The 14,884-nt window shown below is 41.0% G+C and overlaps 1 pseudogene; it reads right to left on the minus strand.

Annotated features, from left to right (window-relative positions):
* Positions 1 to 5,968: 5,968 nt before the first annotated feature.
* LOC110590679 lies at positions 5,969 to 6,919 on the minus strand (annotated as a pseudogene).
* Between the last annotated feature and the right edge of the window lie 7,965 nt (positions 6,920 to 14,884).

The raw sequence follows: 14,884 nt of genomic DNA on the forward strand, positions 1-14,884 counted from the left end.
TTCTGAGTACAGATCCTTTGCCTCTTTGGTTAGATTTATGCCTAGGTATCCTATGGTTTTGGGTGCAATTGTAAATGGGATCGACTCCTTAATTTCTCTTTCTTCTGTCTTGTTGTTGGTGTATAGGAATGCCACTGACTTCTGTGCATTGATTTTATATCCTGCCACTTTACTGAATTCCTTTATGAGTTCTAGCAGTTTTGGGGTGGAATCTTTGGGGTTTTCCACATAAAGTATCATATCATCTGCAAAGAGTGAGAGTTTGACTTCTTCTTTGCCAATTTGGTTGCCTTTTATTTCTTTTTGTTGTCTGATTGCTGGGGCTAGGACTTCTAATACAATGTTTAATAACAGTGGTGATAGTGGACATCCCTGCCGCATTCCTGACCTTAGGGGGAAAGCTCTCAGTTTTTCCCCATTGAGAATGATATTCACTGTGGGTTTTTCATAGACGGCTTTTATGATACTGAGGTATGTACCCTCTATGCCTATACTCTGAATAGTTTTGATCAAGAAAGGATGCTGTACTTTGTCAAATGCTTTTTCTGCATCTATTGAGAGGATCATATGATTCCTGTTCTTTCTTTTGTTAATGTATTGTATCATGTTGATTGATTTGTGGATGTTGACCCAACCTTGCATCCCAGGGATAAATCCCACTTGTCGTGGTGAATAATCCTTTTAATGTACTGTTGGATCCTATTGGCTAGTATTTTGGTGAGAATTTTTGCATCCATGTTCATCAGGGATATTGGTCTGTAGTTCTCCTTTTTGATAGGGTCTTTGTCTGGTTTGGGGATCAAGGTAATGGTGGCCTCATAAAATGAGTTTGGAAGTTTTCCTTCCATTTCTATTTTTTGGAACAGTTTCAGAAGAAGAGGTATTAATTCTTCTTGAAATGTTTGGTAGAATTCCCCTGGGAAGCCATCTGGCCTGGGCTTTTGATTTTTGGGAGATTTTTGATGACTGCTTCAATTTCCTTAGTGGTTATTTATGTTCAGGTTTTCTATTTCTTTCTGGTTCCGTTTTGGTGGTTGATACATCTCTAGGAATGCATCCATTTCTTCCAGGTTATCTAATTTGCTGGCATAGAGTTGCTCATAATATGTTCTTATAATTGTTTGTATTTCCTTGGTGTTGGTTGTGATCTCTCATCTTTCATTCATGATTTTGTTGATTTGGGTCATTTCTCTTTTCTTTTTGATAAGTCTGGCCAGGGGTTTATCAATCTTGTTAATTCTTTCAAAGAACCAGCTCCTAGTTCCCTTGATCTGTTCTACTGTTCTTTTAGTTTCTATTTCATTGATTTCTGCTCAGATCTTTAGTATTTCTCTTCTCCTGCTGGGTTTAGGCTTTATTTACTGTTCTTTCTCCAGCTCCTTTAGGTGTAGGGTTAGGTTGTGTACTTGAGACCTTTCTTGTTTTTTGAGAAAGGCTTGTATTGCTATATAGTTTCCTCTTAGGACTACCTTTGCTGCATCCCAAAGATTTCGAACAGTTGTGTTTTCATTTTCATTGGTTTCCATGAATTTTTTTAATTCTTTAATTTCCTGGTTGACCCATTCATTCTTCAGTAGGATGAACTTTAGCCTCCATGTATTTGAGTTCTTTCCTACTTTCCTCTTGTGATTGAATTCTAGTTTCAAAGCACTGTGGTCTGAAAATATTCAGGGAATGATCCCAATCTTTTGGTACCAGTTGAGACCTGATTTTGACCTAGCATGTGATCTATTCTGGAGAATGTTCCATGGGCACTAGAGAAGATTGGGATGGAATGTTCTGAAGATGTCTGTGAAGTCCATTTGGTCCAATGTGTCATTTAAAGTCTTTATTTCCTTGTTGATCTTTTGCGTAGATGATCTGTCCATTTCATGAGCAGGGTGTTAAAGTCCCCCACTATTATTGTATTGTTGTCGATGTGTTTCTTTGCTTTTGTTATTAATTGCCTTATATAATTGGCTGCTCCCATGTTAGGGGCATAGATATTTACAATTGTTAGATCTTCTTGTTGGATAGACCCTTTAAGTAGGATATAGTGTCCTTTCTCATCTCTTATTACAGTCTTTAGTTTAAAATCTAATTTGTCTGATATAAGGATTGCCACCCCAGCTTTCTTTTGGTGTCCATTAGCATGGTAAATGGTTTTCCACCCCTTCACTTTAAATCTGGGTGTGTCTCTGGTTCTAAAATGAGTCTCTTGCAGACAGCATATTGATGGATCTTGTTTTTTAATCCAATCTGATAGCCTGTGTCTTTTGTTTGGGGCATTTAGCCCATTTACATTTAGGGTAACTATTGAAAGATAGGAATTTAGTGCCATTGTGTTGCCTGTAAGGTGACTGTTACTGTATATTGTCTGTGTTCCTTTCTCGTCTATGTTGCTTTTAGGCTCTCTCTTTGCTTAGAGGACCCCTTTCAATATTTCTTGTAGGGCTGGTTTCGTGTTTGCAAATTCCTTTAGTTTTTGTTTGTCCTGGAAGCTTTTTATCTCTCCTTCAATATTCAATGACAGCCTAGCTGGATATAGTATTCTTGGCTGCATATTTTTCTCATTTACTGCTCTGAATATATCCTGCCAGTCCTTTCTGGCCTGCCAGGTCTCTGTGGATAGGTCTGTTGCCAATCTAATGTTTCTACCATTGTAGGTTACAGATCTCTTCTCCCGAGTTGCTTTTAGGCTTTTCTCTTTGTCTTTGAGACTTTTAAGTTTTACTATTAGATGTCGGGGTGTTGACCTATTTTTATTGATTTTGAGAGGGGTTCTCTGTGCTTCCTGGATTTTCATGCCTGTTTCCTTCCCCAAATTAGGGAAGTTCTCTGCTATAATTTGCTCCATTATACCTTCTGCCCCCCTCTCTCTTTCTTCTTCTTCTGGGATCCCAATTATTCTAATGTTGTTTCATCTTATGGTTTCGCTTATCTCTCGAATTCTGCCCTCATGATCCAGTAGTTGTTTATCTCTCTTTTTCTCAGCTTCTTTATTTTCCATCTTTTGGTCTTCTATATCACTGATTCTCTCTTCTGCCTCATTTATCCTAGCAGTTAGTGCCCCCATATTTGATTGCACCTCATTAATAGCCTTTTTGATTTCTACTTGGTTAGATTTTAGTTCTTTTACTTCTCCAGAAAGGGTTTCTCTAATAACTTCCATGCTTTTCTCAAGCCCAGCTAGTATCTTTAAAGTGATGATTCTGAACCTTATATCTGACATCGTACTAATGTCCGTATTGAGTAGGTCCCTGGCAGTTGGTACTACCTCTTGTTCTTTTTGTTGAGGTGATTTTTTCCATCTTCTCATTTTGTCCAGAGGAGAATAGATTAATGAGAGAACAAAATGCTAACAGCATAACAATGTTTCCAGAAAATATACTCTAAACAAATCAGAAAAGACCTGAAGCAGTGGGAAAAGAAAGGGAAAGAGAGAAAAAAGAAAAAGAAAAAAAAAAGGAAAAGAAAAAGATAAAGATAAAAACAAACAAAACCAGAAGAAAACAAAAAAAAAAAAACCAGAATGTGATCCAATATGATCAGGCTGGTATATAGATTAGTGCCACACACTAGATTTTGGGTGTATTTGGTCTGTTAGAAGAAAGTCCCTCCCAAAATTTTAAAGAAAGAAAAACTTATATATGTACAAAAATAAGGGTTGATATGATGAAGGGATGGAATATGACTGTAAAGATGGAAATTATAAAAAATTTTATAAAAGGAATCGATAAGAAGTTGTTTGAAAAAAGAAAGAAGAGGATTTAAAAAAAAAAGAAAAAAAAGGGAGAGAATGTGATCAGGCAGGTGAGTAGAAAAAAACCATACACTAGAGATTTAGGGTATGTTTTGATCTGTTAGAAGAAACTATCTCACAATTTTAAAGAGAGAACAACTTATATATATATGCCAAACATACGAGTAAGTACTATGAAGGGATAGAATATGACTCTAGAAATGAAAAATAAAAAAATTTTTTTTAAAAAAGGGATTGATAAGATGTTGGTTGAAAAAGGGAAAAAGAAAAATTCAAAAAAAAAAAACAGTTAAAAAAAATTAACTTTGAAAGACTAAAGAATCATGGTAAAAAAGCCATGAATTCTATGTGCATTATTCCCCTAGCGCTGGAGTTCTGCCATTCTCATTGATTGATAAGCTTGGTCTTGGAGGAGCAGTGGCCCGACTGTGCTGCGGATCACGGTTTATGGCAACCCTGAGCTGAGAGCCCGCGCCTGGGCTCTGTCTCTGCAGCCGGCTTCCCCGCTCTGATACCTGGGAGCTCTGCTGCACTCAGGCACCCCCGGTCTTTCTGTGACCCTGAGGGTCCTGAGACCACACTGTTCCGCGAGGGTTCCACCCCCCGCTTAGCCACCAGAGTGACTTCCCTCAGCGGAGCTGACTTCTAAAAGTTCCCATGTTGTGTTCCATGGTTCTATCACTTGCCAGAAGTGGCCGACGTGGCCCCTTCCCTGTCATCTATCCTCCCGAATATCACCTCTGATTCACTTCTCCGCACGTCCTACCTTCCACAAAGTGGTCGTTTTTCTGTTCAGAGAGTTGTTGCTCTTCTTTTCTTCGATCTCCTGTTGAGTTCGTAGGTGTTCAGATTGGTTTGATCCCTATCCAGCTGAATTCCTGAGAGGAGACGAAATCCAGGTCTCCTACTCCTCTGCCATCTTGCTCTGCCCCCTCCTTTTTAAAAATTTTTTAATTTAAATTCAATTTAGTTAACATGTAGTGTATTGTTAGTTTCAGGGGTAGAATTTAGTGATTCATCAGTTGCATATAACACCCAGTGCTCATTACATCAAGTGTCCTCCTTAATGCCAATCACCCAATTACCCCATCCCCCCCACCCACCTCCCCTCCAGCAACCCTCAGTTTATTCCCTATAGTTGAGTCTCTTATGGCCTGCTTTTCTCTCTGTTTTTATTTTATTTTATTTTTCCTTCCCTTCCCGTATGTTCATTTGGTTTGTTTCTTAAATTCTACATATGAGTGAAATCATATGGTATTTGTCATTCTCTGACTGACAGATTTTGCTTAGCATAATACCTTCTAGTTCCAGTCAAATTATTGCAAATGGCGAGATTTCATTCTTTTTTGATGGCTGAGTAATATTCCATGTATATACATATATACCACATTTTCTTTATCCTTTCATCAGTCAATGGACATCTGGGGTCTTTCCATAGTTTGGCTGTTGTGGACATTGCTGCTATAAACATTGGGATGCATGTGCCCCTTCGATTCACTATGTTTATATCCTTTGGACAAATATCTAGCATTGCAATTGCTGGTTCATAAGGATGTTTTATTTTTCACTTTTTTAGGAATCTCCATACTGTTTTCTAGAGTGGCTGCACCAGTTTGCATTCCCACCAACAGTATAAGTTGTACCCCATTCTCCACATCCTTGACAACATTTGCTCTTTCCAGAGTTGTTCATTTTAGCCATTTTGACCAGTGTGAGGTGGTATCTCATTTGGTTTTGATTTGTATTTACCTGATGGCCAGTGATGTTGAGCATTTTTTCATGTGTCTCTTAGTCACTGTATGTCTTCTTTGAATAAATATCTGTTCATGTCTTCTGCCCATTTCTTGACTGGATTTTTTTGTTTTTTGTTTTTTGGGTGTTGACTTTGATAAGTTCTTTATAGATTTTGGATACTAGCCCTTTATTTGATATGTCACTTGTGAATATCTTCTCCCATTCTGTAGGTTGCCCTTTAGTTTTTTTTTTAAACCACACATCTTTTTATTGTTAAGTCATAAAGAGGTATCAAAAATAAAAGCAAAGATTACAGGGTAAGACTTAACATAACTACTAAGAGCATCAAAAGAAGTGAAAATGGGACTAGGTGCAGGGCAATATGAATTAATGAACATGGGAAGGACAAGGATGGGGAGAACAGTGAGCATGTGCTGAAGAAGATACTAGGGGAGAGGATCTCGTGAAAATTTTGATCTTAGACAAGCGCCTAGGTAAAGAAATAATGGGAAAACATTTCTAAACCCCACTATGTGCTTAAGAGTCATCCTCGCCATTGGCGCTGTCTCTGTCATCCTCTCCTTCCTCAGCCTCTTTTTCATCATCCTTGATCAACTCTAGCTGGTCATCCCCCCAATCTCCATTATCATCATCCAGTAGGTCTCCCTCCTCAGCAGAGTCATCTGCACCCCCCTCAGACTCCATCTTCACATTAGTCTCATCTTTCTTCAGGGAGCTGCTGCTCTGCTCCTCTTCTGACTTATTATTCTTCATCTTGTTTGCTCTGTTCTTTCTCAATTTCTTTCCAGTAGAGAATCCACTTTTTGTTTTATCTGGGTCAGCTCCTTCTTAATGGTCTGAAGGTCATCACCTTTCAACTTTCCAGACTTGGGAGAAGATCCTTGCTATCCACTCTTAGAATTGAAGCCACTTTTGCCCCTTAGTGAGGTGTTTCCTGATACACGCTGGCGTTTTGAAGGAACTACAGCCCGAGCAATAAGAAGAGGAGGAGGAGGAACATGTGCTGGGTAAGGATACATCCTGTCATAATAATCTCATTGAAAGTCATAGTCCAAGTCAAAAGAGGAGCCGTACATCTCCGCTGCAGATTGTTTCACACCTGCTCTTCCTCTGTTCACTTTTGGCTCTGTGGCCAGATTAATATCTAAAACCTGGCCAGCAATCATTCTGCCATCCCCTCCTGCCACAGCGGCCCGGGCATTTCTCTCATTAACATACTGAACGAAGGCAAAACCCTTATGGACAGAGCAAACAATTTTGCCGTATTTTGAGAAGATCGCCTCCACATCAGATTTCTTGGCCACAAGAGTATTGAGATTCCCAATGAATACACAGGAGTTCATGGAGCGAGGATCTGTCTTGTTGGTAACATTGCTGGCCATTTTCTTTGATGATAAGGTTCCTCACAAAGTCGAAAAATGTAGCTGAAGATCAAAAAAAATCTCACAAGAGGGGAAAGGGAGAATCTCCTACTCCTGAGTTTTACGTGGAGAAGCCAACTGCTGCTCGAGGTGGACAACGTGGCCACACCACTCAGTATTCGTCTCTTCACCAGTTGCCCTTTAGTTTTGTTGACTGTTTCCTTTGTTGTGCAAAAGCTTTTTATCCTGATGAAGTCACAATGGTTCAGTTTTGCTTTTGTTTCCCTTGCCTTTGGAGATGTGTCTAGGAAGAAGTTGCTGCAGCCCAGGTCAAAGAGGTTGGTGCCTGTGTTCTCCTCGAGGATTTTGTTGGATTTCTGTCTCACATTTAGGTCTTTCATCCATTTTGAGTTTGTTTTTGTGTATGGTGTAAGAGAATGGTCCAGTTTCATTCTTCTGCATGGGGCTGTCAAGTTTTCCTATGCCATTTGTTGAAAAGATTGTCTTTTTTCCATTGGTTATTCTTTCCTGCTTTTTTGAAGATTAGTTGCCCACAGAGTTGAGGGTCCATTTCTGGGTTCTCTGTTCTGTTCCATTGATCTATGTGTCTGTTTTTGTGGCAGTACTATGCTATCTTGAGGATTACAGCTTTGAAATACAGCTTGAAGTCTGGCATTTGGTTTAGCATACTACTGGGGCTTAACTTTATAAGTATTTGCAATCACCGTGGCTTAACTCCGGGTACATTAAAAATTAGTGGGCTTAGCTCTGGAAGAGGCAAAGTGCTGTAGGAATCTGAGTCCCCACCCTTAAAGAGAAAGCATAACAAATAACCCCATTGAGAAACATCATAAAAGCAACAGTTTGGGAAAAACACCTAGGTTACACATGAAAGTTTATTTAGTAAGTACAGAAACTCCACTGGAATGGCAGGGATTTTTAGGATATTTTTGTAAGAACAAAATTTCTGGTGGGTGCCATTTCTCTTCCCCTCCCACATTGTAGATAACCAGTCACTTGCAGGAACCAGTGCAAACACTCTCCACCTATGTTGCTAATACAACATGCCCCACTCTTACATTCCCCTATGAATCTACCCATCTGACTCATCCCACTCCTCAGGCATCCTCCAAGTTACTCCTACATTGGGATGGGGAAGATAACCACATACATCAACATGCCTGCAGTTCTAGCAGTCAAACTTTATACCTGGTGGTGCAAAGAGAGTACCCTGCCTATCAGTGCAACTGTAGTTCTGGCAGAGGGATGGAGGACAGGCATCTATTCTGACTGCCAGACCTGCCCAGCAACAAAAACTTCTCAGGGGCAATGAAGGGATAGTACCCTACAGTTTGGTGTACATGCAATTTCAGCAGATGGACAGAGTCCAGACACCTAGCCTGACTGCTGACACTGCCCAATGACAATCCCAAGCCTCTTATAGTGCAGGGAATAAAATGTACTTGATGCACCAAAAAACAGGCAAGGTAGGCAATTGCTGCTGGGTGGAATGAAAGCAAATGCAGCTGAGCCACAAAAGAAGGGTATATGCAGCCCACATAGGAGACATCCCTGGAGCACCTGGGTCTGGTGAACAGGAAGCATTGTGCTAGGGCACCACAGGACTTCTTCATAAGGCCACTACTTTCAAGATAAGGATATGCATCTGAACTTCCCAATACTTAAAAACAAATACAGAGATTTAAATAAAATGAGGAGACAGAAAAATATGTCCCTAATGAAAGAACAGGACAAAATCATGGCAACAGAGCTCCATAAAATTGAGACAAGAAATATGCATGGTAAATAATCCAGATGTAGAGGAGTTAAGATGGTGAAGTAGTAGGGGGACCCCATATTTGCCTCATGCTTTGAACACAGCCAGATAAATAACAAATTATTTTAAAAACCCAAGAAATTGATCTGAAGACTGAGACAACAAACTGCATATCTAAAGGAAAAAGAATGGTTGCATCATGGAAGGTAGGAGTTGCAGAGAGTTGATTTGAGGGGGAAAGAATTGTGGGTACTGTGGAAGGGAGAGAGCCCTGATCATGGAGAGAGGAGCAAGAGATAAAGAAAGAGAGAGAGAGAGAGAAACAGCACATGGGGGATTGCACAAGAAAAACTCTTCCCCCAAACCATTGACTGGGAAAAGGAGAGTGGCTGAATACCTCAAGTCTTTATAAGCAGTGGAGCTCAAATTCTGCAGTTTTAAAAGTCTGAGCCATCACTGGAGTCATGCCTGGCAGGCTTAGTGGGACTCCTGTGGGGAAGGAGGGCAGAGGCCTAGGAACAGACAATGTGCTCTGAGGAACCCCTGGGTTGCACGAGGAGGAAGAGTTACCCTTCTTGGAGTGCAATTAAGAGAGGTGACATGGCCTCTCCAGGAATAAAACAACTGGTGGGATGCCAACTGTGCTGACCTGTTCGTTGACATAGGGACAGAGACACCTGCTGAAGGCAGCAAAACTTGGTGCTGGCTTTTTACTGCACTTTACCATAAATTCTGAACTGCTGCACAGTTGTGCAACTGCTTTTCTGGGACAAACCAGTACCAGTCACAGCATGGTGAAACCCTCCCTGAGAGGATCAGTACATGTCTACACCATGCTGTGTCCCTAAAATGGGGAGTTTTGAAAACCAGGCACGCACCTGACACCTAAGATAAAACACAGAACTGTGCCACTTGGCAGGCAGACAGCTCAGACACAGACAGGTTGAAAGCAGGGATCTGATGGAAGCTTGGGACACAGGAGTGGAGAACGTTCACTCTTCTGTGAGGGTTTCCTGAAGAGTGGCACATGCAAGCTCCCTGACTCAGGGATGAGAGAGGGGGTTGATACCATTTCCCCTCACCTGCCCATCAACACTGACTAACTTCAGTGAGCAATAGAGAGCTCCTGCTGGAGCTCCCACTGAAGAAAATTGATTAACCTCCAGTGGGAGCTCTCTATTGCTCACTGAGAGCTCACTGGAGCTGATTACACCAAGCCCCATCCCCATGCACTCTGCAGGTGCACTTTACTAAGGCAGGTGTGCCTGAGAACCAGTGCACCAGGCCCCTCACCCAGAACAGCATAACCCCCAGGCATGCACCAAGTCTACTGACCATAAGGTGCTGCAATACTTCAGCTGTAGGGGAAATTAGATCTAATTTCAAAACATAACTAGTTAAAACTTGCCACACAATGGACAAGGTCCCAACAGTACCCATGGCAGGTAAGAAGAAACTCTGCAGAGTTCTGACCTTAGGGAAGGAGCAACCAAAACACACCAGAGTGCATTCTCTGAAACACTACCTGAAGAACCAGGCCCAAGACACTATAGGACCTCTTCTTTTTTTTAAGATATTATTTATTTTTTTTGACAAAGAGAGACACAGCGAGAGAGGGAACACAAGCAGGGGGAGTGGAAGAGGGAGAACAGACTTCCTGTGGAGCAGGGAGCCCAATGTGGGGCTCAATCCCAGGACCCTGGGATCATGACCTGAGCCAAAGGCAGATGCTTAATGACTGAGCCACCCAGGCGCCCCTAGGACCTATTCTTAATATAGCCATTACTCTCATGCTTAGGAAGCATAAGAGGCTTTCCTAACACACACACACACACACACACACACACACACACACACACACACACAGATCTATACAAAATGACAAGACAGTGGAATTCACTCCAAAAGAAAGAACAGGAAGAAGTCATGACTAGGGATATATCATAATCAAAACAGATGTAAGCTGAACCAGAATTTAAAGCAACAATTATAAGGATATGAGCAGGGCTTGAGAAAAGCACAGAAGACACTAGAGAATCCCTTATGCAGTATAAAAGAACTAAAATCTAGCCAGGCCAAAATAAAAATGCTATATCTGAGATGCAAAACTGACTGGATGCAATGATAATGAGAATGGACAAAGCAGAGTAATAAATCAGTGATACAGAAGATAAAATTATGGAAAATAATAAACCTGAAAAGAAGAGAGAAAGAAAAGTGTTGGATCACTAATGTAGGTTTAGGGAAAACAGTACCTCCTTAAAGCATAATAACATTTGTATCATAGAAGTACCAGAAAAAGAGAGGGAAAAGGGAGCAGAAAATTCATCTGAGCAAATACAGCAGAAAAATTCCCTAATCTGGGGATGGAAACAGACATCAAAATCCAACACCCAAAAGCACAGGAACTCCTATTAAATTCAATACACAACGATCATCAAGATATTTCATTGTCAAGTTCACAAAATAGGGGGAGAGGGAAAAGATGGCAGAGGAGTAAGGGATCCTATTTCAACCGGTCCCCGGATTTGAGCTGGATATCTACCAGACCACTATGAACACCCACGAAGTCAGCCTGAGATGTAGGAAGATAGATCTGGATCTCTACAAACAGAATATTGCAGGTGTTTGGATTCGAGGTAGAAAGCGGGGAGCTGTGATTCTGCAGGCAGATACTGGAGGATAAACAGAAGGGGGAGGGAGCCAAGCTGTTGGGATCCTACACCACCAGTGAGCGAGTCTTCCCCGCTGGGGACTGGGCAGGGACTCGCAGAATGGTAGTGACGGGGAAAGGAGTTTAGGGTAGACCCACCAGCGGAAACAGGAGTGGTGGGGCCACGTGTGCCAACTTGGGGCGGCTGGCGGTTTTAGAAGCACAAAGTGCAGAGACATGCCCTGACTGGGAGGTGAGGACTGGGAGCACTGCTGAGGGGTACACAACCCAGGATGCAGCAGTTTATAGCAGCACACACAGAAATGGAGATAATGTAGCCTAGAGAGCTCAGTGAAGAACAGAGTGTGATCTCTCTCCTCTGAGGCAGAGGGTTGGAAACAATCTCTTCTGCTCTGACTCTTGGAAGAGACGTGGAAAGCCACCAGGGAAAGCTTCCAGAGAACAAAAGCCCCCCAAAAATGGTTTTCACTAAGCCCATCCCACCCTCACTCACAGGGAGCAGGGCAACTCTGCCCAAACAGGGTTGCCTGAGTAACATCACAGCATGCCCCTCCCCTGAAGACAGGCTGGGAGAACAAGAGGCCAACAACCCTAAGGTCCCTATAAAATGGGTGCATCTTGCTTGGACTGTGGTCAATAATTTGGACTCTGTACATTCTCTTGACCAACCCTCAACACAATGACTAGGAGGAGGAACCCCCAAAATCGGAAAGACTCAAAGACTATGACTTCTGCCACAGATTTACAAATGGATTCAGATATAACCAAGATGTTGGAAATGGAATTCAGCCTAGCAATTGTGAAGACGATAGCTAGAATGGAGAAATCAATTAATGGCAACATAGAGTCTCTAAGGTCAGAAATGAAAGCTAAAATGGCAGAACTTAAAAATGCTATCAATGAGATCTAATCTAATCTAGATAATCTAACAGCTAGGGTAAGTGAGGCAGAAGGATGAGTAAGTGACCTGGAAGACCATTTAATAGATAAAAAGGGAAAAGAGGAGGTCAGGGAAAAACAACTCAGAATCCATGAAAATAGAATCAGAAAATAAGTGATGCCATGAAATGTTCCAATGTCAGAATTTTTGGGATCCCTGAGGGGGTGGAGAGAGAGAGAGTGGACTAGAAGATATATTTGAGCAAATCGTAGCTGAGAACTTCCTTAATCTGGGGAATGAAACAAACATTCATGTCCTAGAGGCAGAGAGGACCACTCCCAATATCAAGGAAAACAGGCCAACACCCCAGCATGTAATAGTAAAATTCCCAAATCTTAAAACCAAGGAAACGATCTTAAGGGCGGTTAGGGGGAAGAGATTCCTTATGTACAGAGGGATGAACATCAGAATAACGTCAAACCTATCCACAGAGACCAGGCAACCAGAAAGGGCTGGCAAGACTTATGCAGGGTGCTAAATGAGAAGAACATGCAGCCAAGAATACTTTATCTGGCAAGGCTTTCATTTAGAATGGATGGAGAGATGCAGAGCTTCCAAGAGTGGTAGAAACTGAAAGAATATGTGGCCACTAAGTTGGCCCTGCAAGAAATATTAAGGGGGGATTTATAAAAGGAGAAAGACCCCAAGAGTGATATAGAAGAGAAATTTACAGAGACAATCTGTAGAAACAAGGTCTTCACAGGCAACATGATGACAATAAATTCTTATCTTTCAATAATCACTCTCAACATGAATGGCTTAAATGCTCCCATAAAATGGCACAAGGTTGCAGATTGGATAAAAAGACAGGACCTATCCATATGCTATCTACAAGAGACTCATTTTGAACCTAAAGATACATCCAGAATGAAAGCGAAGGGATGGAGATCCATCTTCCATGCCAATGGACCTCAAAAGAAAGCTGGGGTGGCAATTCTTATATCAGACAAATTAGATTTTTAACTAAAGATTGTAATTAGAGACACAGAAGGACACGATATCATTCTTAAATTGTCTATCCAAGAAGAAGATCTAACAATTGTAAGTATCTACACCCCCAACATGGGGGCAGCATAAGCCAACTGTTCACCAAAATAAAGAGTCATATTGATAACAATACGTTAATTGTAGGAGACCTCAATACTCCACTCTCAGCAATGAACACATCATCTAAGGAGAAAATCAACAAAGAAACAAGAGCTCTGAATGACACACTGGACCAGATGGACCTCATAGATATATACAGAACATTCCACCCTAAAACAACAGAATACTCATTCTTCACGAGCCCACATGGAACTTTCTCTAGAAGAGACCACATACTGGGTCACAAATCAGGTGTCAACTGATACCAAAAGACTGAGATTATTCCTGCATATTCCCAGACCATAATATTTTAAAACTAGAACTCAATCCCAAGAAAAAATTTGGCAGAAATTCAAACACTTGGAAGCTAAAGACCACTCTGCTCAAGAATGTTTGGGTCAACCAGGAAATCAAAGAAGAACTTAAACAATTCATGGAAATCAATGAGAATGAAAACACATCAGTCGAAAACCTTTGAGATACTGCAAAGTTGGTCCTAAGGAGGAAATACATAGCCATCCAAGCCTCACTCAAAAAAATAGAAAAATCCCGAATTCACCAACTAACTCTACACCTTAAAGAACTAGAAAAAAAGCAACAAACAATGCCTAAGCCATGCATTAGAAGAGAAATAATTAAGATTAGAGATCAATGAATTAGAAACCAGAAACACAGTAGATCAGATCAACGAAACTAGAAGTTGGTTCTTTGAAAGAATTAATAAGATTGATAAACCACTGGCCAGACTTATCCAAAAGAAAAGAGAAAGGACCCAAATTAATAAAATGATGAATGAAAGGGGAGAGATCATGACTAACACCAAGGAAATAGAAACAATTATTAGAAATTATTATCAACAACTCTATGCCAATAAACTGAGCCATCTGGATGACATGGAGGCCTTCCTGGAAACCTATAAGCTGCCAAGACTGAAACAGGAAGAAATTGACAACCTGAATAGGCCAAAACCAGTAACAAGATCGAAGCAGTGATGAAAAACCTCCCAAAAAACAAGAGTCCAGGGCCTGATGGATTCCCTGGGGAATTCTACCAAACATTCAAAGAAGAAATAATACCTATTCTACTGAAGCTGTTTCAAAAAATAGAAACAGAAAGAAAGCTTCCAGACTTATTCTATGAGGCCAGCATTACCTTAATCCCCAAACCAGGCAAAGAGGAGAATTTCAGACTGATATCCCTGATGAATATGGATTCCAAAATCCTCAACAAAATCCTAGCTAACAGGATCCAACAATACATTAAAAGGATCATCCACCATGACCAAGCAGGATTCATCCCCGGGTTGCAAGGGTGGTTCAACATTTGCAAATCAATCAATGTGAGAGAACACATTAGTAAAAGGAGAGAGAAGAACCATATTGTCCTCTCAGTTGATGCAGAAAAAGCATTTGACAAAATACAGCATCCTTTCCTGATTAAAACTCTTCAGAGTATAGGGATAGAGGGAGCATTCTTCAAGTTCATAAAATCCATCTGTGAAAAACCCACAGCGAATATCATCCTCAATGGGGAAAAGCTGAAAGCCTTT

Source organism: Neomonachus schauinslandi, chromosome X, assembly GCF_002201575.2.
Source record: "Neomonachus schauinslandi chromosome X, ASM220157v2, whole genome shotgun sequence".
Lineage (NCBI taxonomy): Eukaryota > Metazoa > Chordata > Mammalia > Carnivora > Phocidae > Neomonachus > Neomonachus schauinslandi.